The following is a 26,085-nucleotide window of genomic DNA, read 5'->3' as shown; positions in this document are numbered from 1 at the left end:
TGAAGGAGTTCTCCCCGCCCCAGCTAAGCCAGGGAACTCACTCCTGCAAGAGGGTGATGAAGCCCATTCCCAAAAGGGACAGATGTTCATATCCCAGTTTCTAAACCTTGAGAGCACACAAAATCCTTGCGGCCAGGCTATGCTGGATCCATCTATCAGGCATCTTTTTATAAAGCAGACAGTACACGCTGCTGTTAACCAGCGTAAGAGGAGAAGAGAGGCATCTGGCCATCTCTATGCTGCTCAGGATCCAAGAAAAACGAGACAGGAAAAAACAAAAGTTGCAGAAGAACTTTCATATTTGTTGCGACAGCAAGGGGATAATGTGGATGCAAACATAGATTTTGCCATCGCGCCCCTGAGAAGCTTCTGGCAGCTGGTAAAACCCATCCAAGCAAGAGTGCGTCACAAACTCCTTGTCTGCTATGTTAATGGTTTAAAAAAAAAGAAAAGGAAAAAAAAAAAAAGACTTTCTTTAATGTTATTCTCCTCCTTTCCCACCCTCTCAACTACTTATATCCTTTTCTGGCTGTTTTATCTTTTGCCGAGCATCGGGCTCTGCTGCAATTGCAGGTATCTTCTGCACTCTGAAGTCCCGCAGGGCTCAGGTTATGAAAAAGCATTCCCTTCCCCTGTATAAATTGAGGCCAAATTCAGGGTTTAACCGTGGCAACGGTTAGGCAGAGAACGGTCCCGCGAAACACAGCAACACATTTCACGGGGGCTTTCCTTTTTGCTCTCAGCCTACAAACTAAGTGCCATATGGAGAGCCGGCAAAAGGGAGAGGGCAGATGTCTGGAGACGTTATAGCTACTATGTTAACTGCCTGCGAGTTTATTCATCAAAAGGTGATCACCCTTTGTTCTGGTAAGGATTTATTTTAAACTTTCTTTGCAGCTTTGAGAGGTTGACAGCAAATCACTATTACACAGTTCTCAAAAAGTGCTAAGCAGCCTGATTAAAAGGCACGGTTCTTGGCCTGAAATACCAAACATTAAGCAAAAACTACAGAGGCAGAAAATAACTAAAAGGTGACAGCAACAGAAGAGAAGATGAATGGAAACCCTCTCTGTAGCCAGGAAGGCTCTCTACAGGCTCACACACCTACGTGCAACACTGCACCAGGCTGGATGTCACAGGGATGCACAGCTACGCCACCAAAAAAGCTATATGTGAATGCAGAGAACGTCAAAGGGGGAAGTTTGGTGCACTGGAGCAAACAAAACAAGAGTGTCCCCCCTTCTTAAAAGGGTTACTCAGATGTACATGCTATAATAAGATGACAAAACCCACCACAAAAGCAATTCACTTTCCAGCAGTGTTTCGCAGAGACAGAGCTCCCATTTGACATCCTTTGATTCAGTCTGGAGTTCATTTCCTGCAGACTAGGGAGAGCATTAAATGCCCATGTGGTTCTTGGATGTAAAAAAAATAAAATTGGAAGGCTTGCTCATTTTGAAAATCTCCTTTCAACGGTGCATCTGCTTTGGGGATTTGCATCCTGCAAGTAACACTCCCTACCAAGAAGTAGCCATTGGTCACACAAATCTGCAGTCTCACAAGCTGAAAAAGGAGGTTCAAGTGACAATTCAGCTCACAGATGGGCACCAAGCCCAAAACTTGTTGCGCTGTTTGGAAGAGCATCAGAGATGCAAACCGAGGTCAGCTTCATCCAGCTCCAGCTGACATGAAGCAAAGCAGAGGCTGCCCAGGCCCCACCTTCACTCAGAGCATTTAATGGATTGCAATGGCGAAATTATAGGTATTCCAGTCAGAGACAAAGGAGAAGTTACAGAATTAATCCTTTTTCCTAGGAAGGCATGTTTTAGAAGGGAACTTGCAATGCTACTCAACAGAAATCTCAGAAAACAGGTGATGGAGTAATCTGGCAATAGGGGAAAGACCTGGCAGCATCTTCCTGAAGTTTGCTAGCTAGTGCAAAGTTGCTGCTCTTCAGCTGAACACACCTACTCAGTGTCTTCATCCCAATTACTTTTAAAGGGTTAGAAACTTTTACCCCATCCAAGCATGGCTCTAGAAGACTGTGCAATAAAAAGGATACCTCCACAGAAAACAGCCTTCATCAACCCAGGAGAAGGAGTGAAGCATCTACTCTTTCTTAAGCACCAATGCATCTTGGCACTTTCTACAACATAAACTCTTTTGAGGAGGGACACAACCATTTTTATCATTTACAACTGGAGGGGAAAAGTGGCTGGAAACCACACTAGCAGGCCAGGGGAAGAGCTGTGCAGTTCTCAAAATATAACATCAATCGCCAGTCTCTACCACCCGTTTGCTCTGGCACCTGATCAAAGTGCCTGCCTGTTTCTCCACCAAAATTCAGGTCACTGTCCCTCGTTCACAGTGTCACACAGCTCTGATAATATACGTCAGAGCATTAGCTCAAATTGAACTGCCAAGCACCACTGCAATGCAGGTCAAGCCTATAAACATTTTTCTTTTCTTTTCCTCCCCTCTCTCTGCACAAAAGGCCAAGCCTATTCCCACCAGAAGGTCAACCCCGACCACCGGTGAGCAGCCAGATACAGCAGATGAGCAAAAGCGTCCACCCCATTTCCCCGCACACTGACGCTCTCTGTTAGCACCGAGATGCTCGGAAAGAGGAAACCACATGCCACATCCCATAGAGGCTCACCTCGACAAGTGACAGGTATTTTCGGCCACACGCTGAGCGCCAGTGTGCACACGCGCACCCTTCCCTCTCCTCCCCACCACCAGCCTGCTCAGCCCGCAAACAAGCACCGAGATGGCCCCGGGTCCTTAATACAAGCTGGGTTTTAAATAGCTGCTCCTCTGAAGGAAAGAAGAACTTCAGAGCAAAACAGAGACTTTGGTAATTAACCACTCACAAGGGTTTTATCTCCACAGGGGAGGGATTTGGGGGTTTTAAACTTTCAGCCAGCAGATGATGATGAAACTCCTCTCCCCAGGGTTGACTGACCAACAGTAAACAGTGCGTGTACGCACATGTGTGGTTTTTAAGCTCATGTTACCTTTCGCATGGGTTTAACAGAACCCAGCGCATGTTGTGCTTAAGTAATAGCAATGGAGTGACAAATGCAAGACCAAATTTCATGACTAGCTAATTTTTTGAAAGGCATTACCTGTTGCAAAGCCTCCAGTTAGCTGTTTGTGTGTGCGTGCTTATGTACGCATGTGTGTGATATAGATATATAACGTATATATGCAAATATATGCACAGACAAGCACGAGCACAGGACAGGAACAAAAAGCATCTGCAATATCCAAGGGAAAGATCAGTTCCAGGAGCTGGTACATTCATGCTTGAGGTTGGCCCCCAAAAATGGTAGGGCACAAAGGTAGCCTGCATTACCTTCACTCTTTCAATTCTTTCTCCACCAAGCTATTCTCTACAGCAAATGAGCAGGCAATAGCTCACACACCACTCCTACACTTTTCAGGTGTTTTGCAGAGGGGAGATGTTTCCTCCTACCAGAAAGCTGCCTGATCCTGTTTGGTTTAGGTCAAACCTGAAGCTGTGATTCTCATGCCACAATGAGACTGAAGGAGCTGAGACATCAAGACAAATACCAAACCCAGGAAGCATCCCAATGAAATTATCTGAAGAGGCAATTCTGAACCGTAATTTTCACTACAACCCCTTCTCCCCAGCCACGATCCTCTCTGGTGGGTGCACAACCAAGAGAGGCTCTGAGCTTCCCCAACAAAGCCAGAGCCACCCTCTGCTTTTAAGCAGCAGCTCATTAAACTGCAGTTAAGGCCAAAGCAGCCAACACACCAAAGTAGCACAAACCAGCCTTTGATGGGCAAGGATTTAGCCCGAGTAGACATTCTTCCATCATTTTCATGTGCTGTGTCATGGCCTCATCTGCAGTGCACTCTACCACAATAGAAAAATACTGATGGACATGAAAAAATGGGGAATTGATTCCTAGCTGCAAACACGAAACATTAACTTTATCTCGGCCATCATAGTTTTTTAATTAGAATAATAAATTTTAACAATAAAAAGCCCTATTTCCTGCAGATGCAATGGCTTCTATCGTAATTAAAGAAAGACTGTGAGAATCAGCCAAAATAACCCTAGAAACAGTCTGCAAGCAAAGGGACAACTCTGCCAGCGACAGCAACCTGCCTATAAAACCAGTGTTAGGACTGTATCTCCCCAGATAGGAGGTTCTGGCATAGGAACACGTTATCATATATCAGGTGTTCCCAAGTAAAACTGGGCAAACACTCAGTCTATGGTAAGCACAAGGTGGGATAAACTATCCCAAAGTAGTTCACATTCACCGCAGGACAACAGTGGATGTGTGCCCATAGACTATGACCATGAAGTTCTGGCATGGGGTATCTTGCTGTAGTTCCCTCATGATTCAGATACTTAGCTGTGGGAATAACCTTCGTGAGCAGGCACACCTTAAATTTCCAGATTAAGAATTATACTCAAGAAGAACGGTGCAAAAACCCAAATCTGTCCCTTCCCTGCTCTGTAACTCCACTCCCTCCCTCAACCAGTGCTAGTTTTAGTTACTTGAATCAGGAGCAAAAAGCTATTACATTTCTAGCCATCAGTCAGCCGCAGCTTCTGTATATCACTACTAATAAAAATGCTTTATAAAAATATTATAGACTTACAATCTATAAAAGTAAATAGTTACAAATAACAGTGCTGCAGCTTATTCTTTATTTTTCAAAGAATCAGAATAGTGTCACAATTACAGGTCACCTGGGCGACAAGATACAGACTCAAAGCAGGCACATAGTGCTGCCCTCACTCCCGCACAACCCACAAGTTTGCACTTTGCTGCAAATACCTATAGGATAAGAGCAATTAATGGACAAAGCACCTCAGTTACAGCACTGAAGAAGCAAGACCAACGGTGGAGAGGCGAGGGGGGGATGCCCAGGACCATGCCTGGAGAGACGAGTCCCCGGCAATGGAAACCTGGGAAAGTTCAGGGACGCGGGGAAGGCAACAGAGCAACCCACTGGCTCCCAAGCAACCCACTAGCTTCCAGTTCCACTTATTCCACAGATGCTGGAAGGCAATTCGAATTGGCAGGGGAGAGACTGAAAGCAAGGCGTTTCCACTCAATTTTTACACCCCTGGCAAACAACAGGCTGCCAAAAGCTCCTATCGATTTCACCAAAAGCAGCTACGGAGGAAGGAAGAAGGTGGCACAGCCGGAGCCTCAACTCACGGGAGCCTTCCAGGGGGGAGCACAGCTACACCGATTTCTTGCCACTCGCGCCAGCTGGGTTGTTAAAAGCCCCAGTTGTATTTGTGCCATGTTATAAGGTCCCTCAGAGAGGGAAAAACAGGTCAGCAGGAGCATTTAATTTGGACTCGTGAGCTCTGAATGAGAGCGACCCTGGTGGAGCTGGTTCATTCTTGGGGGCTGAGTTACGGTCACCATTATTTCAGCCCCCCGGAGAGCTCAGCAGGCCAGAATACAAATTAAAAGAATATAAATAGCGCCGAGCAAGGCTTTTTGTTACCATCTCCGAGGCAGCGCTTCGCTGACCTGCATTCAAGGTTTCACTACAAATCTGAATTTCAGCCCGAGCCCCGCGAAGAGTTCACCCAAGTGTCAGCACCACCCCACCGAGGGCTGTGAAGCGGGACAACCCCTCGCTTTCTCTCACGGTGCCAGGGAAATATTTACGACTTCGACTCCAAGCCAGATGCGAACGGACGCTTTCGCACAGTCTGAACCCGCCACTGACTCGCAGCGTTTCAAGCAGCAATTCAGAGGGATCCCAGGGAAGAGAGAGAGCATCACGATCAAAACACAGCTAGCGCATCCCAACTGCAAGTTCTCCTCCTCCAAGTTAAACTTCTGGCCGAATCGTGCTGCTTGTCATAGCCCGGTGGAAGTAAGAGCGCTTCTTACCGTATGTTGTCTTGCGATGAGAAGGGACACGGAGCATGGGACGAGGCTGAGATTTGGGAACCCAAGTTCTCTCGCCCATGGCATGGCACATGCCTCCTCATCCATCTCGTGGCACAGAGAAGGCTTTCAACCCTTGTCTAGCTACAACTTCCGTGGCCCCCTTAGACAGTCCAAGTCCTCACTCATTTAAAGTGTGGTAAACACCAGTACAGAGGGTTTGATTTTGGTAACAAACCCACCAATTTCTAGCAAAGAGGAAAGAAAAGGAGCAAGGTCTGGATCCTTTTAAGCTCACTAAGGCGATAACCAAGCCTTACCAATTTTGAGGCAAGACAAATGCTAAAGGGGCCTCTCGGCACACCATTTTCCAAACCAGAGGGAGGGTTTCTTGCTCTCGATCCTCCCTTTTTGCAGCTCTCCTGCAAAACCTCAAAAGTGCCTGATCTGAACAAAGGCATCCTTCACAGTTATCCGGAAACCTGTAGAAAAGGCTGATGTTAAATGTCATGTTTTATACTGCTATCTCGCAGGCCTCAAGAAAGAGCCGAGCTTATGTCATAGTCTCTAGTTGTTTTTCCTTCTGCAGAGATACACACCTCAGCGCAAAGGCTGCTTTCGGAGAGATACATTTGTTGAGTGAGATAGCGCTATGAAAAGAAGAATGCTTTGAAGATCTCCCCCCTAATTACAGAGTTTTAAAATAGCACTCAGGGTAATAAGAACAGATTATTCCACCAATGTTCACGCTGAGCAGGGTTTATCACCAAAACCCCCGGGATTCAGAAAAGCAAGTTGCTGAACACAAGCAAAGACTGCAGAATCTGGCTCAAAGTGCATTTGTAGAAATAACAGCCACCCATCTCTACAGAGATCATTTAATAACACCGAGATGGCCCATCTCCGCCTTAACAACACTGATGCCCTGAGAGGCAGCTGTGCTGAAAGAGGATTCAACAGCTCCCACTTCTCTGGTGCCGCCCTCCCTTCCCTCCAGTCTCCAAAAAGTCACTTTTTCACCCACATTTCTGCCCCACTTGCATCATTCTTTCTTTCTTCAGCTGCTGGAGCAGGTTTCTAACCTCGCAGGCAGGACCAACGACTAACGTGCCGGTTTGCAAACACAACCAGACTCGCGGCTCTCCCCGCAGGCGTTCACCAGTGCGTTTTAGGAAACTGCCTGCACAGATGGCAGCAGATTGCCGGGAAACCGTTTAATCCTCCTCCGTGCGCTTGGAAGAAGGTTTTATTCTTTGGGCAGGCAGCACTGTCTCGAGCTGCAGTACCAAACTCTGCTTTTATCAGCATCAGTGTTATGGAGCGCACATGGGCAGTTGACTCCAACACAGTAGTGCCAAGGCACTTCGCAGATGCATCGGTCAGTGCGAGCACAAACCACGTCAGCAAGAGCACCAGGAAAGCCCAGGGACACGCAGAGCTGGTGCTGCATGAGAGCACGAAAGGGTCCATCTGAAGCGATCCCTTCTAGGCACCGTAGGCACCGTCTAAGACCTCTTAAACTACGTTGCATTTTTTTTTTTGAAGCCCCTCAAAGATTTAATCTTCTCTGCATGAACCTACAAAACTCCCTCTATCCAAAACAAAAAATCAAATCCCCCCCACCAGGAGGACCTTCATCTGCCAAGCCTGCTAACATCCCGAACGCAGCGGCACGGAGTTAGCGCCAGGGATGTGTCAGCCAAGGGATGGGAACAAAATATCAAAAGAGGGGGTTAAGTGAAATTGAGGCGAGTACAGCCTTTTTAACACCGCAAAAACATCACATTTCTCCCAGGCAGACCCTCAAGTCAGCTGCCTGATTTGCTGTGTTAGGGCCAAGCCACTTGCAGCTGCCCGCCGTGCAAAGACCAGAGGGTCAGAAAGCATCAGCAGGAGGAGGCAGATAGGACTGAGCAAAACAGCACAGCATGCACCTTGGACATCTCTCAAGGGACATTTGGATACAGCAAATTTCATTTAACTTGGTATTTAACACAACAGCCCTCCTCCCCTAAAAGTAAGTGGGCCCAACCAAGACACGTACTGGACACTCAGGTAACTCAAACGATCAAACTAGATGGACACGCTCCCGTACACAGGCACACATCGGAGCTTCTTTCCTCCAGACTGCACCCAAAAATCCTTAGAAGAGTTCGATAAGACAACTATAGAACAAAACTACCCAATGACAACGGAGTAAACAAGAAAACGGAACAAAGTCTAAACCGGAAAGCCCTGCTTTAGAAGAAGTCCATCTCAACTCCAGAGTCAAGCTCAACAGCACCCTTCTCCCACTCCAAACACAGGATCAATCCTGCCACCTTCCCGTACCTGCTAGAGCATCTGCAGATGGCAGTGGATTTAGGATTGGGCTCATAGACTGGAATAACTTTGTCTACTTGTAAAGGGGGGGGGGAAAAACCCACATACATCTTGTTTCAGTTTCTAGGCTTTAAATAAGATAAGTCGCACACTTCCACAAACCCAGGAGCTCAAGGCACATGCATTTTTCTGTCAGAGGTGTGACTAACACATGTCAACACACCTGCAGTATGTTTAATCAACCTAGCTCAAGTGCCAGGAAGGTGACGAGACATGTCTCCTGACATGGCTTCATTGGCTTTGCTGCTCCAAGATACTTCATCAAAACTAGCTCTCACCTGAAAATTATAGTTACAGTTTGCATGTTCAGGCTTCACAGACTTTCAGGAGGACTTAAGCTTCTACAGGGACAATTTCCTAACTAAAAAGTCAGCTTTAAAGGTGACTTAGAAGTGTAACCTTCAATGGATTTAAGGCAACTACCAGCCTCAACAGGCACGCGGCCACAACCTGAAGGACCATGTGGCCATCAGTGACAAATTTTAACAGCACCACCCAGAAACTGTGCTCACATTGCTTACCTACAGCTCGTCTCTTCCCCTGCACCACCTATTCCCTATTGGCAGCTTCTTCCATTTTTCTCGTGGTGGTTTTTGAGATGCAGCCAGGCGGCAGGGATTAATCCGATCATTTGATTTCCATGATTAATTATCTTCCGATAAGCAGCTTTCGCCCCCCTCCTTTTGCAAGAGCACTTAGTGCCCAGCCCTGGCCCCCACTTTATCACATCAAATCCCTTTTCCTCGTACCACGGCTCTGATGAGTTGAGGATAAAGTCACGAATCAGCACCGCTAAGCGCAGGGACCACAGTAGAGAGGGAGAACTGACAACGTGGTTCAAAACTAACTCCAGAGCCGGCCGATGACCGCAGGAAGGCATCCCGTGCTCACATCTCATTTCTTGTCACATGAGCTGGTTGTCCTGGCTCCCTCCTCTGTTATGCCGCCGGTGAAAGGATGCTGCAAAGGAAAACAGCATCTCCTGCCTTTAAAAGGAGGATAAACCTTCACCTTCCTCTTTGCACCGCAGCGCTTCAGTGCCAAAAGCGGGGCCACTGCCCGGATCACCTCGCCCCGCCACCGAACCCTACCTCCGGCGACAAAAGGAGAAATCACCCACGGGGATTAAAACGCAGACAGCGGCGGTCACAAACAACCTAATTTTCCCCCAGGCGGGCCACGTGTGCTTACTGTTGTTCAGAGCCATCTGCAAGGAACGGGATATTTGCAAATAAAAGGAGATTAGGACGAGGCATTAATCCCACGTCTGCTGCTCATTCGCGCCGTGCCCCGAAAGGGAGCCCAGATACGACCTTTAAATCTTCACATTCAGTTCCAAGCTACTAGTAAATTAAAAGGAAAAAAAAAAAAACATAATTAAGATGCACACAAAGTTGGGATGTTACTTTTTATATCAGCTAAGCCCCAGGAGGACGTGGAGCTAAGGAAACAAAATGAGATCGCCTTTGGGGAGCGGCAGCGCCTAAACCCAAACAGGCTCCGATAGAGAGGCAACAACACCGCCCAAAAGGGCAGGAGAGGGGAAATGGGGATGGCTTGCCCCAAAAACCTCGCTCTTCGGAAGACTGCATCCCCATCTTTTGGGAAATCTCTGCGGGCCACAGCACTAGGGCACAAGGACATCGGCCCGGCAAGCGCCCTTGCGCATTTAGCTCGGAGTTTCTTTGTCGCCACAGCAACTCCGCGGCTGCTTTTCCGCAAAACTAATCTGGGGAAAAATAAGATACTCGGTTCTGAAATTGGGATGAAAAGCATCTCATCTCTGCATATTGTCTGTTCTTCTTCCAGCAGCTGTTTTCACTGAGGGTTTTGCCTGACAGCATCAACAGGGAGAAGTGGGGTTTGATACCTTGCAGATGTAGCTGGCGCACTGGGCTTTCAAAGGCTCGCTCCACGCGGCACCACCTGCCTGCTCCGCTTTGGGAATCAAGAGCACGTTTCGCATTGCCAACACTCACTGTCGGCCACTGACGTCCGACGTTTCCTCGTCTGCTTTTTCCTTTCCTAACGTCATTTCATTTACGCTAAGATGGAAAAATCACTAGGCACCATGCTTCTGCAACGTGCATTAATTCTAAATTGCTGATGCAGAAATATCCCTTGTATAGCAGACCAAGGTTTCCCCCCCAGCAGAATTGATCTGGCTAACGTCTTTGAAAATAAAGTCATTTTTCAGATGAAAACGATCACAGACCTGGCCAGCTGGGAAGGACTTGGGGAGTGCTGCAGGGAACCCTCTTTAGTGGTTTTTTGAGGAGACCTAGAGGGGTTTTGGTGCACAAGCTGCACAATAAAAGCGGTGCTACTTCATTTCTTAGTTACATTTAAAAAAGAAATAAAACAAACACTAAAACCAAATCAAATGAGACAAACTCTCCCCCATACGGCTACAACTCTAACCCTGTTCAGAAACAGCTCCTACAGAGGCAGCAGCAAACTTCCCCTAGCAGGCAGGGAAGGGCCAGAAAGACAAACAACTTCACAATTTAAGGTTCAAAAACATCTAGGTGCAACGGACTGTGGCTGCTTTCTGAAAGCGCTGGCACCCCCATTGCTCTCAGCTGGAGATTCACTCCATAGCTCCCCCTTCTCCAGGAGCCGCAAGAACCACCTCAACCCATGCAAATCACATGGATGCACCGCTCTACTCTTAGAGGAACGCATAGCAGGGCAATATAAAACACGAGTTTTCAGAAAAAGAGATTTTTCTTTTTTTTGCTTGCAGGCCCAAACTCCCCCTGCAGTTACCACACATGCTTTTCCACCAACCTTCACCATCTAAATTCACATCCACCTCCAACACCCTCCTACCAAAGGAAAACAAGCACTCACCTTTCACATTGAAGCCTCCCATGGATTCAAAGGGGGTTCTCCCCTGGTACACCCATGCTTTAAGGACAAAGGCTCTGCCAAGTCTCCTCCCCAGCCAGACCTCCTGCATTAGCGGGATGACTTTGGGCCAGGTGGAGGTGGTCAGCCCCACTCACCACCAGCAGCTTTGGGCCAGGTGGAGGTGGTCAGCCCCACTCACCACCGGCAGCTTTGGGCCAGGTGGTCACCGTCACCACCTGCACATGCTTAGGGCACTGGCCCCCAACTGCCTTGCAAAGAACAGTGGGATGAGGAACATCAACATTTGAAGAAAAATTACTATTTACAGCAGCACACATCTCTCCTAGAAGCTCTCTCTCAGCTACGCCAGACCCAAATAAGTCTGCTTCCTCTGAGGAAGACTAGATGGGTGGGCCATAACTCCTGGAGAAGGTGTCCACAGGACACACAACTGTTTCCCACCTCCCTCCTTTTTTAAGCATTACAGAAACCAACCCAAAGTGTTCCTCAACCCAAGCTCTCTTTTGGCATCCAAGTGGCATTACACCCACCCCTGTGTTGTCATGCCATTAGTTTAAATCAGTTTTACAGCCAGTTCATCGATCGATAAAACGCAGAAGCATGACCGCAGAGAGGAATTAGCATCTGTAATCCTGTGATTACATAAATCCCGTTGGTCAATCAGTTATTAATGGCTGTTATATTTATTGGGGTTTATAGCAGGCCTACAAACCCAAGCCATCAGAAGTATGTGGGGAGACACTGTAAAAAAAAAAAAGCGATTCGATCAGCCAACTGCTCGTGGTGAGTGCTGACAGAATACAGATTTGGCTCTGCCTCCTCTTCGCAAACCTGCTAATGAGCTTGCCAATTAAGAGTCAATGTGGAGACCTTGGAGGGGAAGCTGTCAAGAACATGAACTCTCGGGCCTCCTGGAAACAGCTGCGGGACTTCTGCTGAGGTCCACCTCAAACCCATCTCGCTAAAGCCACCCTTTATCTCCCGCAACGCATTCCCCTGGCCCAGCAAATACAAACACTTGTCACATACACGCACCAGGCGTCCTGAGGCACGGGCGCCGAAAATAAACACACGCCGAAGAAAAATAAAGCCTCCCATGCTCCTCATCATCACAGAGACCTTGCTAGGTCAGATGCTTGGAACCACACAAGCTTGGGGGAAAAAAAAAAATCACTAGTTATACATCATCATGTCTATCTGATAATTTGGGACTAAGTTTGGGGGTTTTTTTGAGGGGGGGGGCTTTCAGTTTTTGCTTCTATTTAAGGAACCAAGGGCAGTTTGGGTGAAAGAATTTGGGCACCTAACTCTTTTCAGACGTTTCTGTGCACCTTCCTCCCCTTGAATCATCAGCAACTAACTTAGCATGGTGTATAAAAGAAAAAGCAAAGGGATGAATACCGTACCGGCTCAAACTCTCCGATAACAAAGTCTCCTGAGTTTCGGTGCAATCGGCTCCGAGCACATATACCAGCAGCTGCCCGCCGTAGCCCGCGCCGCGGTGAACAACTGGACAGGGCACAAACGTCCGACCTTCTGGCAGCTGTTTCCAATGCACCCATCCTCCAGCCCCGGCACGTCGTTCGAGCAGGCCAAATTCATCCCAGACCCACGCTACCCCGTATTTCTTTGCGCACCGCGATTGCATTTCATTGCAACACTCACGTCCGAGGGGCTGCCAGGAACAGAAAGGAGCTGGACTCCTGGTCTAGATTTTCTTCCCCATCTATCAGTCCCCTATTTATTTCGCGGCACCACGCGATGAGGAACCCTCTGGAAATAACCTTTAACAGAAAGCTCTGTTACTGAAATAAAGAAATGCCATCGTTTCTCTGAAACTGTATCCTTCTGCTGAAACTAATTATGAGAAAGCTGTTGCTTAATGAAAGTTTGCTTTAATATGACTTATGCTATTCATAAGTTTGCTTTGGACAGCATCCAGGTTAAAATTAAATATTAGCAGTCTTTTAGCCTATCAAACAAACCTAAGCATGTCAGGTTAGTATTTTAATAGTTTTTTTTTTCCTCCCCTCCCCTCCCCACTCTAAGTTCAGCTTCCTAATTGACTTGCTGCTTTAAAGTCAGTAAACTCCAAAGTCTGCGGAGAAGATGTCACGCTTTAACGGTTTAGGAGCGCCCACTTCGTCGGGGTGATTGATGGATGAAGCGTGCGCCGAGGACGGCTGCGACGTTTCGTCCATCGTTTCTGCTTCTCGGGGGTGACGAGAACCGCGCCGTCCCCACGGCTCTCTGCTGCTAGCAGCAATAATCAAATTATCTCATGCGTTATAAACGTAAAACGCATCTCACTGTCCTGCAGGGATGTCACTGAACTGCCACGACCGTGCCAGCCCCGACAAAGGCGCACATGGGCGTTTGTCGCCTCGGCTGCTGTTGAATACGGGCGCGAGGTGGAGTGCCGAGGCGGGCTGGGCTCTCGCCGGCCCCAACCCGTTCGGCGCATGAGATAGGGAAGAGCGGCACGGGCACCGCAGCGACAGCGCCTTTGAAAATACACGGGATAAGCGAGGCAACATCCCAGGCGAACGGCAACGGAAGGCTGATGCATAAACCGAGGGTTGCACATCTGACGAAAAGACGCAACTGCAGATAGAGAGCACTTATTAAAGCAATATTTAAGATTTTCAGAGTGCTTTTCAACTTTAATTATTTACTTTCAGCGCTGCCTGATCAAGTAAAGGACTGTAATGCTTTTGATCGCAACATGAGGGCAGAGGGGTAGGAAAGGTTTCAAAACAATACGTCTGCTCTCCAAAGTGACTAATGTGGGCTACATATATTCGTGTTTATATCAAATTTGCTAAGGGCGAGAATGGTATTTTTAACTGCAGGCTCTGCCAGTGGGGTGAGAAATAAGTAAAAAGAAGCCAATGCTTTGACAGATGTTTGCTGCTGCCTAACCGACCCTGTGACGCGACCCCACAAAATGAAGCGGCAACGCGACAGTTGGTGCACCCATCAGCGTGGCTATCCATAGTGTCCGTAAGAACCGTGCTGCGCCATTCAAGCACGGACGGCTCCTTCCCGACAGCTCTGGACACCCGCTGATTCATCCTTGCGACGATTAGCCACGGCAAGCCATCTCCGTTCACAGGCCTCCCGATCGCTAATGGATTTTATCATCCGCGAGCCTGGCCGTAAAACTTTCTTCCTGCTTCCGATGGCAATAATTTATAGATTATCGACACTGCCCTTATTTACTGGGTCTTCGTTTCAATTCGGGGAAGCAGAACCAGAAGCAAATAATTTCCTGCTTCCCGTAAAACGTTCCCAAGCATTCCTGGTGGCCTTATCTGCCCGTTCCTGAAATGACATTTCCGAGGCGTGTTCTCCGGACAACCCGCTGGGGCCCACGGCCGGGCTGCCTGCGCTACCTGCATCCCCTAGAGCCCCGAGAAAGCCCCAAGGCTGCAGACGCCGACCGAATAAATTCTCCTAAAAAATAAAAGTTCAAGTTCTTCAGCAGAAGGGCTGCTAGGTGCTGCAGTTTGTCCGCATGCGATTTATCCTGCCGGCCGTTCCTGCTGCCGCCTCACCCTGCATCCGTGCTGCTGCGGACAGTGAGTAATGACTCCGAGCCAGAGCTCCAGCGCAGCAGTTTGCACACACAGGCACCTGGGCTGCTATCGAAAAGGACAGACAGGCAGGGTAAGAAATTCCCCTCTTCCTCATGTTTTCAGCACTTCCAACGAAAAATGTTTCCTTTGGCCTCAGGGAATCGACTTAATGATGTAAAATCCACGCATAAAAGTCCACAAGGCGCGTGCAGAAAAATAGGCCTGTTGTTCGCCCTCCTATCCGCTGATCCGCACAAAGAAACAGGGATTTCAAACACACGGCGAGCCTGATGTTGTAATTTATGACTTACTCACGTTAACTATTCAGTGCTATAAATCAAGCTCTCCATGTTCTAATACTTTGTATTAATACATCGCGGCTTTTGCACAGTAGCATCCTCCTTGCACACATTTGCATCGTTCCCTCGAAATAAATGTATACAGAAAAAAAGTTTATTCCATGAAACACTTGGAGCAATACTCTTAGAGGAGAGTTTAAGGGGAAAAAAACCTAAAAGAGAAACAGCCAGGCAGCAGCTTTAAGAGAAAATATCTTTAAGGCAGATTGGCCAAGCAGGGGTTTCAGGGCATGGTGGCCAACCTGAGACCACAATGCTCCGTATTACAGCGTACGACGAACTGTGACAAGAGAGGGAGACTAAACCCAACAGCCCTGTTTTCCCCACTTCTTTCTACAAACCAACCCACCATTCTCCACGTCGCCCTATGACCACCTACCATGAGCTGGTATTGCTCCAGAGACCCACCAGCGACTTCTACTGACAAAGAAGCTAGCTCAGTTTTCACTGAGAAATTAAATTTTAGGGGACAACTGCAGCACTCACGTCAAGGCAGAATTTTCAGCTGGACAGGAGGAATTATTACGCCCCAGGCCTTGCTGTTTGCCCTCCAGGCCCATCACACAAGGTGGTGTGCCCAGGACTTTGGAGCACCACCCCATGCCAGGGAGCATCGTGAGCTCCACCGGTCCTGCTGTCCAGCACCTGCATGGTTACAGTGGGACGGTTGGGGCTTACCCTTGACGGTTTGGCCGGAAAATGAAAGATATTTGCTCCACTAGACTTCTCCTTAACACTTTCTCCTCCTGTTTTTTAACTGAGGAAGCCACACGCTTCAGCCACAATAGCGTCAAGGGAAACAAAAAGCTTTCAACCAACTATCATCTCATTCAAACGGCCATGCTAGGCTAGACCAGAGGTCTACACATGCTATTATATCTTCAAACATCACCTACAGCGATGCCTAGCCCAGAGCATTAAGATAGGGCAAGCATACAGCAACGGCCCTCCGTACACTCTCCCGCACCCGAGCAATTCAGGGACCCGAAATTAAGCAATGTTCAGCTCCATACACAGGTCCTTCCAAAACTAAAGGTTTTCATTAGTACCAACCCAGCTGCAAAAATATTTGTCAATGCTTCATTAATGCCAAATGAACCCTGCAAGCATGCAGGTTTTCTTAAGAGATCCAGAGACACTTGAAAGGTAGGGTTTTTTTTCTGTTCTGGGTATTTTTTTTTCTCCCATTTAAGCCCAAAAGCTGGTAGCAATTTACAACAATTTGCAATTTGGACGGTATGCACATATGCATGTGCCCGTGCATGCACACAAGCCTGAAAAGTCGGCAAGTCTCTTTTAGGGAAAGAGCCTCACCGCGGGCTTTTGGACTTAGTCCTTAATGGTCAAAATCAGGTATTTGTCGGCTAATCCTAATGAAAGCCTCCGGCAAAAGACTTCATGCAGGCAGATGTTTTTCAGAAAGAAAACAGTGTTGATCAAACACCGCTGTTACCAAACGGGGTTCGCAAATTCTTCAATCTCTCTGCCCCAAAGTCCCAGGCGACACCTGTTTATAGCTACAGGTGCCTACAGACCAGAGCCCTCCTGCACTCCCCAACTCGGCCTTATCACAGCCCCAAGTAGAGGAGGCACTGGTGGTCAGCAAGGTATTTCAGGTCTGGTTTTTATCGCGTATGGACTGCAGTATAACCACGGTTCGGGAAAGCATTAAAGGTAACCTACCCCTATAGGCACAAACTCCTCTGCTTATGTCTACGCCGCGCGGCTGGATGCACCGTCACCACTTTCTCCATTTATACACGTAACGTTCAAATATTTCTTCTAGAAAATAAGCAGACGCGCACCTTTGCCCAGTTCGTCTGAAGTTTGTACCTGCAGACAGAGATGCCTTCTGCCAAGGACCAGGCTTGAGTCACCCCAAGAGCAGGAGACAGCCGACAGGAATAATTAAGGCTTGGCCATGGGAAGCCGACCAAAGGGGAGCAGAGAAGATGCAAGTTGCACATGGACCTAAACCCAGAGAGGCCCAAAGCAGCGAGCAGGATTAAAGGCACTGCTTGATTTCACCATGGACTTTGCAGTCTCCATGAGCCAACGGCTCACTCATGGAGATCATAAAAGGTATCATCTTGCTGGAGAGGTTTGTCAGCCCAATAAAACCTGAAACAAAGGGCTCCCGGGATATTTTAATTTCCACCGGAGGTGTCGCCTGTGGGGTTTACAGGGAGCATCAGGGAACTCGGAGCTAGACACGTCTGGAAGTCTCTGACGTGCACGTGCTGGGAGGAGCCCACCATAATCGGCACAGAGCCTGCAAAACTTAGCAGCAGGAAAAAAAATAAATAAATAACACGCTATTGAGTTTGGAAAAAGTCCAGCTTGATGTGCAGCTTGCCAGGCCAAGCACCCTGGTGAATATTAAAAGACCTTCTACACATCGACGAACCCGCTGTGCAAATGTTTTAAACCCCGCATCGGCTCAGCGCCATCCTTTTCCCCAAGCTATTTCCCCAGGCGGCAGAGGAACGGGTCAAATCTCCAAAGGAAAGCAGCCTGCTATTCCCACCCCTCATTTCTTCCAGCGGGAGGAAGGCCAGGAAATACTAATTTCTATTTAAATTGTCTAAATCCTCCTGCAAAAATGTTAATATTGAGCATAACTCACATTGAGCGCATAATGTTCAGAGCTATCTTGACGAAATGCCCAAGAGTTCGGCGTGCATCACTTAAAATACTTCCCTGTCGAGCAACCGCGCTGAAAGCAGGCTAGCGGCTTCCACATCGGAGATATTTCAGTGGGCGATGGGATAAAGAAAATAGCCCAGGGAGGCAAAACGCAGCATTTTTATACAACGCGGCTAGTCAGCATCTCAATAAGCACCAAGGTGCAACGCAGGGCTTGGTTTTTAGCACCGTCGCTATTACGTTTGTCAAATTTTCAAAACATGGCTTCTTGTATCGTCATCGACTGCAGACTGGTTGCTTGCATCTTTGTAAAGTGGCACATTTTTATAGTCCATAAGTCCACAGACTTCAGAGGCGTCACGCGAAGAGAAAAATAGGTTGCATCAGAGTGAAGCCATCACGCTTGCTGCTACGATGCTTTGGACATTGCTTTTAAAGGAAAGAAAGTGTCATAACTCCAAGGTACTTTATCTAATGAGAAAACAACAATTGCTCACGTCGATTTTACTCTACTCCAACAGAGGAAGATTGGTGGAGATTTCTCCCTTCGCGAAGAACGTTCAGGAAATTACATCCCGGCCAACCCTTCCCCCATCTTTTTGTCGGCAAATCCTCTAAACCCCCAAAATGCCAGGAATTAAATGCTAAGGTTGGCAATCTGTCGTTGACATATGTTCCGGCGGCTTTTTTTCCACCGTGTCCCGAGATAAGGCTGCAGTTTCAGCCTTCGGCGATGGAATTTCTCAGCACCGCTCGGTATTTGCCCGTTTTTCATCCTCCCCCTTCCTTTTTCCCCTTCCCCTCCTCTAATCAACGTGATTTACTCTGCTGTCCTGCAAGCCAATTTTTCAGGAGTCCTTGGGAAAAATAAAACAACTCGGAGGGACTCGGAGGCACGCTCTGAAGCAACATCATCAGCTTCCTGCACAGCGCCAGACAGCCCCGGGATATGCTGCCACGACAAAAGCCATGCCTTCCCTTTGGGAAAAGCTCGGCGCAGGCTGTCCAAACGTTATTTACGGTTTGGAGCGCTGCTCTATTTATTGCTGAAATTCTCCCCGTTGAGAAGAGAAAGGGACTTGGTAACTTAGGAGGAACGTTCCCGGGAAACGGGAGAAATGAGGGGGGAAATGAGATCACTGGTAATGACAGAAACCTTCATGACTTCTCTGCAAAAGTTTCAAATTGGAGCACCATCAAAAAAACCAACCCAACCAACCTCAATGTGGTCGTCTGCCAAGCTACAGGTGGGCTCTAACGGAGGGAGAGAATTCCAGAGTTGGAGAAGAGAGGAAAGCATGACTTCTGGGAAGATGCAATGCTTAAGGTAGATATATTTACACGCTACGTGGGAAGTGTGAACAGATGCCACCTAGGAGGCCTCTCTCACATCAGCGTCCCCACAACGCAAGGGCTGGTGGGTTTTGCTGCCCCCCCCCCTTTTTTTTTTTTAAGTTACCTTTGCCATAGGAAATAGTGACTTCTGAGGACTTCTGATGTCCTTAGACTGCTCCCGCTGAAATCACTTGTGGTCACAGATGCTCCCTCCACCTGCAAATCCAGCCCAGACACCGGGGCTCCCAAACCCAGTGGCCCCACAATTTTTTCTTCTATAGCAGAGATTTGCAAGTCGACGGTAGGGAGGTTTTCACTTCCCCAAATTCCCTAGCGTAGGAAAGGCATTGCGAGGCTTGTCCAAGGCCAGACGGGCCATGAAATCAATGGCAGAATCAGGAAGAGCCTACAGGTCGCACGCCACCGGCACCTCTCGCGTTTAGCTCATTATAAAGCAGGCCCCACACCGGCAAAGAAATGACATCAGGACTTGTCGGGTTGGGGCTACAGGCCCCAGCATTTCACAAAGAGCTGGCAGCTCCCAAACAGTTGACTTCCAGAGAGTTCAGTTAAATACAACCCTCTCGGCCTGAGCCAGGAACAAAATCTATTCCATTTAATGTGATTTCAGCTAGATCTGAAGAGTTAGCAGCCAAAGAGCTACGTATCGATTATGCCACTTCCATTCTGATGAAAAAGACTTTGAAACAGCACCCTGAATCCAATAGTTTCCTCGATGCCATTAAGTTGTGCTATCAAAGGTTTTCTAATATCCTGTTTATTTTTATTATAAAGTAGCATACTCCTAGGTATCTTTTCCAAGCTCCATGCCCTCTCGGGCATTTATCGACCTGTGAAACAAATGCACACATACAATTACATCCCCGTGCATATGCACATATGCACTCGTTCCTCCACGCACACCCCGCTTACATATGCTTAGGGTACAAATACAGAGAGACTGAATTGATTTCGGTGGCTCGACCGGAGAAAACGCACGGCTAGATAAGCTAATAAGTGTCCTTCTCCTTCTAATGGGTCACAGTGATTTAGCTCCCTACCCTGAGGGCTTGTAGGTAGATAGGGGAGAGTCTTCAAATTGCCTCCCTAACTCATTAAAAACATCCATCAGGGGAGCTCTCCTCTGAAGCGGAGTGAGCATCATCTACATTAAAAGTAATCAAAAGTGCTTCCCACCGAGGTCCACTTGTCCTCTGTCCTTGTGCGTGGCCAACGCGGCCCGCTTGCTCCTCGTAACGTAGCTCTTACATTGGGAAAATATTTCTTTCCATCTTACGTCACCGCAGAAAGACAGTGGAAAAAAACCCAACATCCCAGGAAGGTCATAAATCAGACTGTTTTACTCACTGCAGACGCATCCCGATCTCTAAATGAAAAATTACAGTAACGTGTTACTCTTCCAGACACCCATAAGCTGACTGTAAATAGCAGACATGTGGGGCTGAGCTACAGAGAGGAAGACAAGAAAAACCCGAAGAGATAGGCAGCAAACGCACAACTGAGCTCCACCGCTTATCTTCTTGACTGCAAAGTAGCGTTTTGCGATAGCTGATGTTTCCTTGTACTTAACGCGACTCCTCAGAGCAACAAGTAGCAAAGGTAAAAGAAAAACCAAAGAAACCTGTTATTAGGTTCACTAAGATAACGAAGGGGTAAGGGCCAGTAAATAGGACCGTCCGCTGCTCTCACCAGCCTCTCGACCATGAGATGCCCTGAACGTTAGCTCACTGTCGCCTTGTCAACGCTTTGCAGCTCCACTGAATTCAGCCCAGGAACCACGCTCATGACAAAGTAACAGAAATACGAAAAAACAACCTAACAATCCCTATCAGGGCTGTGATAGCACCTAGAGAGCTGCAGACAAGGAACCCAGTGAGCACGGCTCTGTTCAAAGAGGAACAAGCCCTTTCCTGAACGGGTCTTGAGCTCAACAGACAGATCAAACTTCCTCTGATTTGGTTCTCGTTTAGTTCTTGTCTTTGGTTCTTTAGTTCTCTGCAGTGCCAGACCATCTTCCAAACATAAAAAGAGAAAGCAGCTAAGAGGTAACATTTATTACCTTTTTAATCCTGTTTCAGCCTCAAAAGAAATCCGAGTGCAACGTAATTCTTCAGAATCACCTTACTGCACCTCCTGCAAGGAAATTCAAAAACTGTAAGGCAAGCTTCAGCAGCGTGTTCTAAGTTTTCCATTTCCCCCTACGGAGAGACGCTTGCCCCAACGGCAGGATGCAGCCGCTTTGCATTTTCTGCTCACTCGGCGACATTTTCCAGAGCCTCTCTGCCCATTTTTAGAGAAGAAAGCCGGAGGGCAAAGCAACTGAGGGGAGAAGCGCTGGAATTTCATCACGTCTGACCGGTTCATCAGCCTGATTGCAAGGCGCACAAGCAGAGCTGCCTAAATTAACAGAATCCAGGTTTAAAAAAAAAAAAAAAAAAAAAAAAAGAAAGAAAGAGAAGAAAAAAGTCCATGCTTCCTAGATCTAGTGCCAAATTAGTCTGCAAACGGCTTATCATGACTGACGCTGGGCTCAAGCATTCTGTCTTCACTAGCCCCATAAGCAGCTCTAACCTTTTTATTCTGAACCTTCAGTTCAGAAATCATATAAATTCAAAACAAGTCGGGTTTTTTTTAGATTTCTCTCGGTACCGTGCAAGCAAAAGTGGTCGCCACGTCAGGGATAAGGTGCTACCCCTGTTCACCACGGCAGTGACTTAGTCCAAGCCGCGACTCGCAAGACGAGAGGCTCCGATGCAGCTCTCCTCCGCGCGGCTTGTCCCGTCTTCTGCAAGAAGCCACCGCCGGGTCAAAGCGGAAGCACAGCACCTACGTGCGTTTCTGCGGTGCACGAATAATCCTCAATCCTGCACTTAAAATTTCACCACTTTGGCCGATTTTCTGCTCTGCTGCATACACTTGGGTCCCTTCCATGCACGACCTCGGAGGTTCGGGGCAAGTCAAAGCAGAGAGTACCTAGAGTGGGGTAGGAGCAACAAGCTCTCAGCGAATCCAGCGTGCACGCATCCAGTCCCCGGGCCCTCGCGCAAGGGAAGCCAAGCGGGTGTCAGGGCACCCCGCACCTGAGCGGCGGCGCCACGCTTCCACTCCTTCCTGCCTTGATGTAAATAGCTCCGATTTAGGGATCCTTAAAAGAATTAAAAGCACTGGAGGGGCAGTAGGGGGGCTAGTGCTTAAAGCAACTTATTATTCACTTCCTGGATTAATAACTCCCCTCATTAAAGCTCCCACTTATAATTATTAACCAGATCTTGTCTGACCCTGGAGACTAAGCGGACCTTGGCTTAGCTACTGCTTGGATGAAAGAATAACTCGGGCTCCCGAGCACCAACGGCAAAGACCGTTGAACCGTTGACATCCAACTGGTGAATTTTCAACCATGCGACCATGGAGCACCAAGCTATGCTGCCGCTGCTGATGTACGGGCACCAAAGAGGAAAAGCCAAAAAACAAGGTATCTGCCTTCCTGCAGAGCAACCCTCCTGTGAGTCATGGATCAACATAAGTCGGAGCGACTTTCCAAGGGCGCGTGTCCCAACCCACCCCTCCGATGCAGGTCCCACGAGGTCCAAGGAGAGGCCACCAGCTGCAGAGCCCGACCGCAGAATGCTTCTCGTGGTTCCCCAGGTAAACCAAGGTGAGAACCACAAAATACGATGGGCCAGGTCATCAAGCACCAAACCAGAACGACAGCGGTCTCTCAGTCCTTGGGTTTAATAGCGAGGCTTTAGCAGCGACCAGAGACTGTGCCAAAAACGGTACTTGGAAGGAAAAAGCATGATGCTCCATGCCATTATCACAACGGTGTCCCTCCTTAAGTGACCAACGCCATTACAATTGGGCTGGCAGAAAACCACCGTAACAGAAAAGAACCAAGCTCACAAGCCTTAAATTTTATCTGTGCATCTATAATTTCAGATTTCACTCCACCGTGAACATGCCGATTCAGGAAGACATCCCAGAATGTGATAACTTTGACTATTTGCATTTCAGGGCCTAAACCAAAATGCTGATTCGCTTAACGTGCAAAAATGAAGCAGCTTCAAAATCAATTTGCCTCACTTAACTGAAATCTGTTTGGCAAAACAGTCAAGATATAAAAAACCCCCGCCAGTCCATCCAGCTCATTTCTCGGACTTAAGAAGTTAATGCCTGGTCATATTGCAGGTGACACTGCCTTTTGCATACCATTAATTGCTGATTTTCTTTAGTGCCTTTGCCGGTAGAGAAGTGACCTATAGAGACGCTCGCCAACAGGCAGCGCTGCAGAAACCAAACCCAAGCCTCCTCAGATGGCAACGCCTGCAAGGACGGGACGGGTCTTGGCTCCTCTCTCAGAAGCAGCTCACAGATACGCTGATTTTAGGGTGTTGTCTCCTAGCGGTACAGGAGACTCAGTAATATGGTCAGCAGAACAGTCGTCTGCATACTAACCGGTGAGCAGATATTTCACCCATTTATACCAATACATATATATATAAAAATATATATAAATTTATTTTTTATATATGTATATATATATGTATCTGTATGTGTGCATATATTTTATATATATGTATCTGTACATGTGCATCTATGCACATATACTTACATACATATACACACACACACACACACACACGTACGTACACACACACAGTAGGTTGCTGGCAGAGCATCTTATTTTTTGGCAAATACTTGGCCTGGCCTCTTGCATCCCAGGAACCGCACACAAGCTGAAAACCACTCCTAAAACTTTCCCTGGGAGAAATAAAGGGGAATTTCACTCCGCTGCATTCCAGTGCGTTTCTCCAAACGGGATTGCTCCGCAAGACTGAAGGAGCAAAACGGTAAGTCTACAGGATTTCCCTCCTCCCGCTCCATCTAGGTCCTCTCCTCCATCTCCCCATGCCTCGCAAGTCCAAACCATTGCTCCTGGGCAGCGCAGAATTTCACCCAAAGCGTGGAAAGCCCTGCTAGGTCCAGGAGAACAACAACAGTGGATGGTCAGGCTACTTGAGGCCAGCACGTTTTCTTTTCCCTGCGGCAAATTTGTTTAAACGTGCATGCGACTGTGCAGCTTGAATCAGCGTAGATTGATAGCCACAGGGGGGAAAAAAAATACATATATATATATATATATATATATATTCCTTTTTCTTTCCTTGCGCTAACTTACAAGTCATGAAAAATAATAAATTCAGACTTACGTCCCGATAAACAAAACCGCAGCGGAGCATGGCATAATTTCTCCTCCTTTGCTGCCGTCTACCTCGGCTTTCTTAATTCATGCCATATTTAATCTACACGTAGGAAGCCCACATTTGTTTCTAATAACAGGAGGAAAGTAATGAGATGTCAAGGAACAGTTTCCTTAGGCCAGAGACTTCAAAGGTGAGTCTGGCAGCTTGTCCCGCATTTACTGTTTGCGTCAACATTAAGATTTTTCCGAGGAGTGACTGCCCATTTAAAATAACTATAAGCTGCAACTTAAACCTGAACTGCACATGAGTGTATGATAAAAACACTTACAGCCATCATCTGAATTTCAGTGTCAGCCTTATATCAGAGAACACGTAGATCCAGATGCTGGATTAAAACAGTAAGTAAAAGCTGAAAATGAGTGTATAATTCCTTCAGCTAATGGAGAGTGGTCACGCTGCTTAATGCAATAGCAACGTTAAAGGAAAGCACGGTCTCCGTTAAGCTCAATGTACGAGCTGCAACAACAGCTACTTCTGGTATGTCTGTCAGCTCTATCTATCTCGGCGCTGGAGACAGAGACTCCAGTAAAAAAGTAATTCCACCAAGGAGTTATTTTTCCCTGACTGGTCTTTTAGCCAGACTTAGGAATTGCAGAATTTGGAGGAACAAGGAATATCTTTAAAAAAAAGAGAAAGAAAAAAAAAAGGAAAGAAAGAAAGAAAAAAAACCAAATCCTGCTTAGTGCGTTATGCCTGGTTTTTATCCCAGAGCTCTCCTGGGCTAAGCACTCCTGCAGAACCACAACGCTCATTGAAGACCGAGTCTTGCTGCTGCTGAGGGCAACCCAAAAGCTTGCCCAAGGCGTTGAAGAAGAGCTGGCTGCTCCAGCCAGCGTCCTCCCCGCCGCACGCACGGCGCTGCCGTACGACGCCTGTTCTGAAAAACAGCATCGCGGAAGCAACCCTGGTCAGGTTCAAGGTTTAGTACTAAGGAAGGAAAAGCAGGTGATAGCTGGGCTTCCGCAAGCGCAGTACAACCCCTGCGAGTTTGGGCGCACGTCGAGATGGCCCTTTTTGTTAAACAGGCAGCCCATTTGTGCAGAAAAGGCACAGTCCTTAACCAAAGCACACACCTTCTAATTAACACCACTATATATATATATACACGTGTGCGCGTGCATGTATTTATAAACACACGCGCTCCTCGTTGGTTGATCATCTTTTAGCACACCCTCTGGGTCAGCAGAGAGAGGGAAATTCGCCTGAGCAGTGTTTGAAACGACACCCTTTACAAATGAAACCGTCTAAATCCGGCGCTAGAGAATTAACGAGCTTCTCATGTAAATCACGCATAACTTACAGGGGAATTTGTCCTGGTGCCAGCAGCCGCTCGCGCTGCATGACAAGGAAGGCCGGGCTTTGGCGACGCAGAGCTATCTGCGGCCTATTTGCGCCTTGCCTCTACTTTTCCCCGAGTAAGCAAAACAGCACAAGCCACTGCAAAGAGCTGCCAAGAAGACACCTTCCATCTCCAGCTTCTCATGGCCACCTCTGGCTGAGCAACCTTGCAAACATCACCGGCGACCGCAGGTGTTACGAGCTAATCCCAGCGCAGACGAGTTTTGGGTTGCATAGCAGAGATGCTCAAGCCTTCCTTCATCGAGTGTATCTACAGTGAAAGGAGAGATGTCAAAAGCAAAAGCTCCAAAGACCATCCAAGCACATGCTGCAAAAGCGCTCTGCTACCAAAGCAAAATACCTCCTTGGGCCTCGTCCCTTTTTCTTGCCT

The 26,085-nt window shown here is 47.7% G+C and overlaps 1 protein-coding gene across 4 annotated transcripts in view; it reads right to left on the bottom strand.

Moving 5' to 3' along the window:
• Window positions 1–26,085, bottom strand: part of ADGRL3 (adhesion G protein-coupled receptor L3) — a 421,071-nt gene that overhangs the window by 281,054 nt on the left and 113,932 nt on the right. For 3 of the 4 annotated variants that reach the window (XM_067297303.1, XM_067297300.1, XM_067297302.1), the window contains exon 3: window positions 21,155–21,228. The exons of the other annotated variant lie outside the window; for it this stretch is intronic. The gene's annotated coding sequence lies outside the window, so the exon portion shown is untranslated. The remainder of the gene's footprint in view (window positions 1–21,154; window positions 21,229–26,085) is intronic. 4 annotated transcript variants of the gene reach the window in all.

Source organism: Apteryx mantelli, chromosome 5 (assembly GCF_036417845.1).
Source record: "Apteryx mantelli isolate bAptMan1 chromosome 5, bAptMan1.hap1, whole genome shotgun sequence".
NCBI classification, from domain to species: domain Eukaryota; kingdom Metazoa; phylum Chordata; class Aves; order Apterygiformes; family Apterygidae; genus Apteryx; species Apteryx mantelli.
This window is presented reverse-complemented; position numbering and strand designations above follow the sequence as displayed.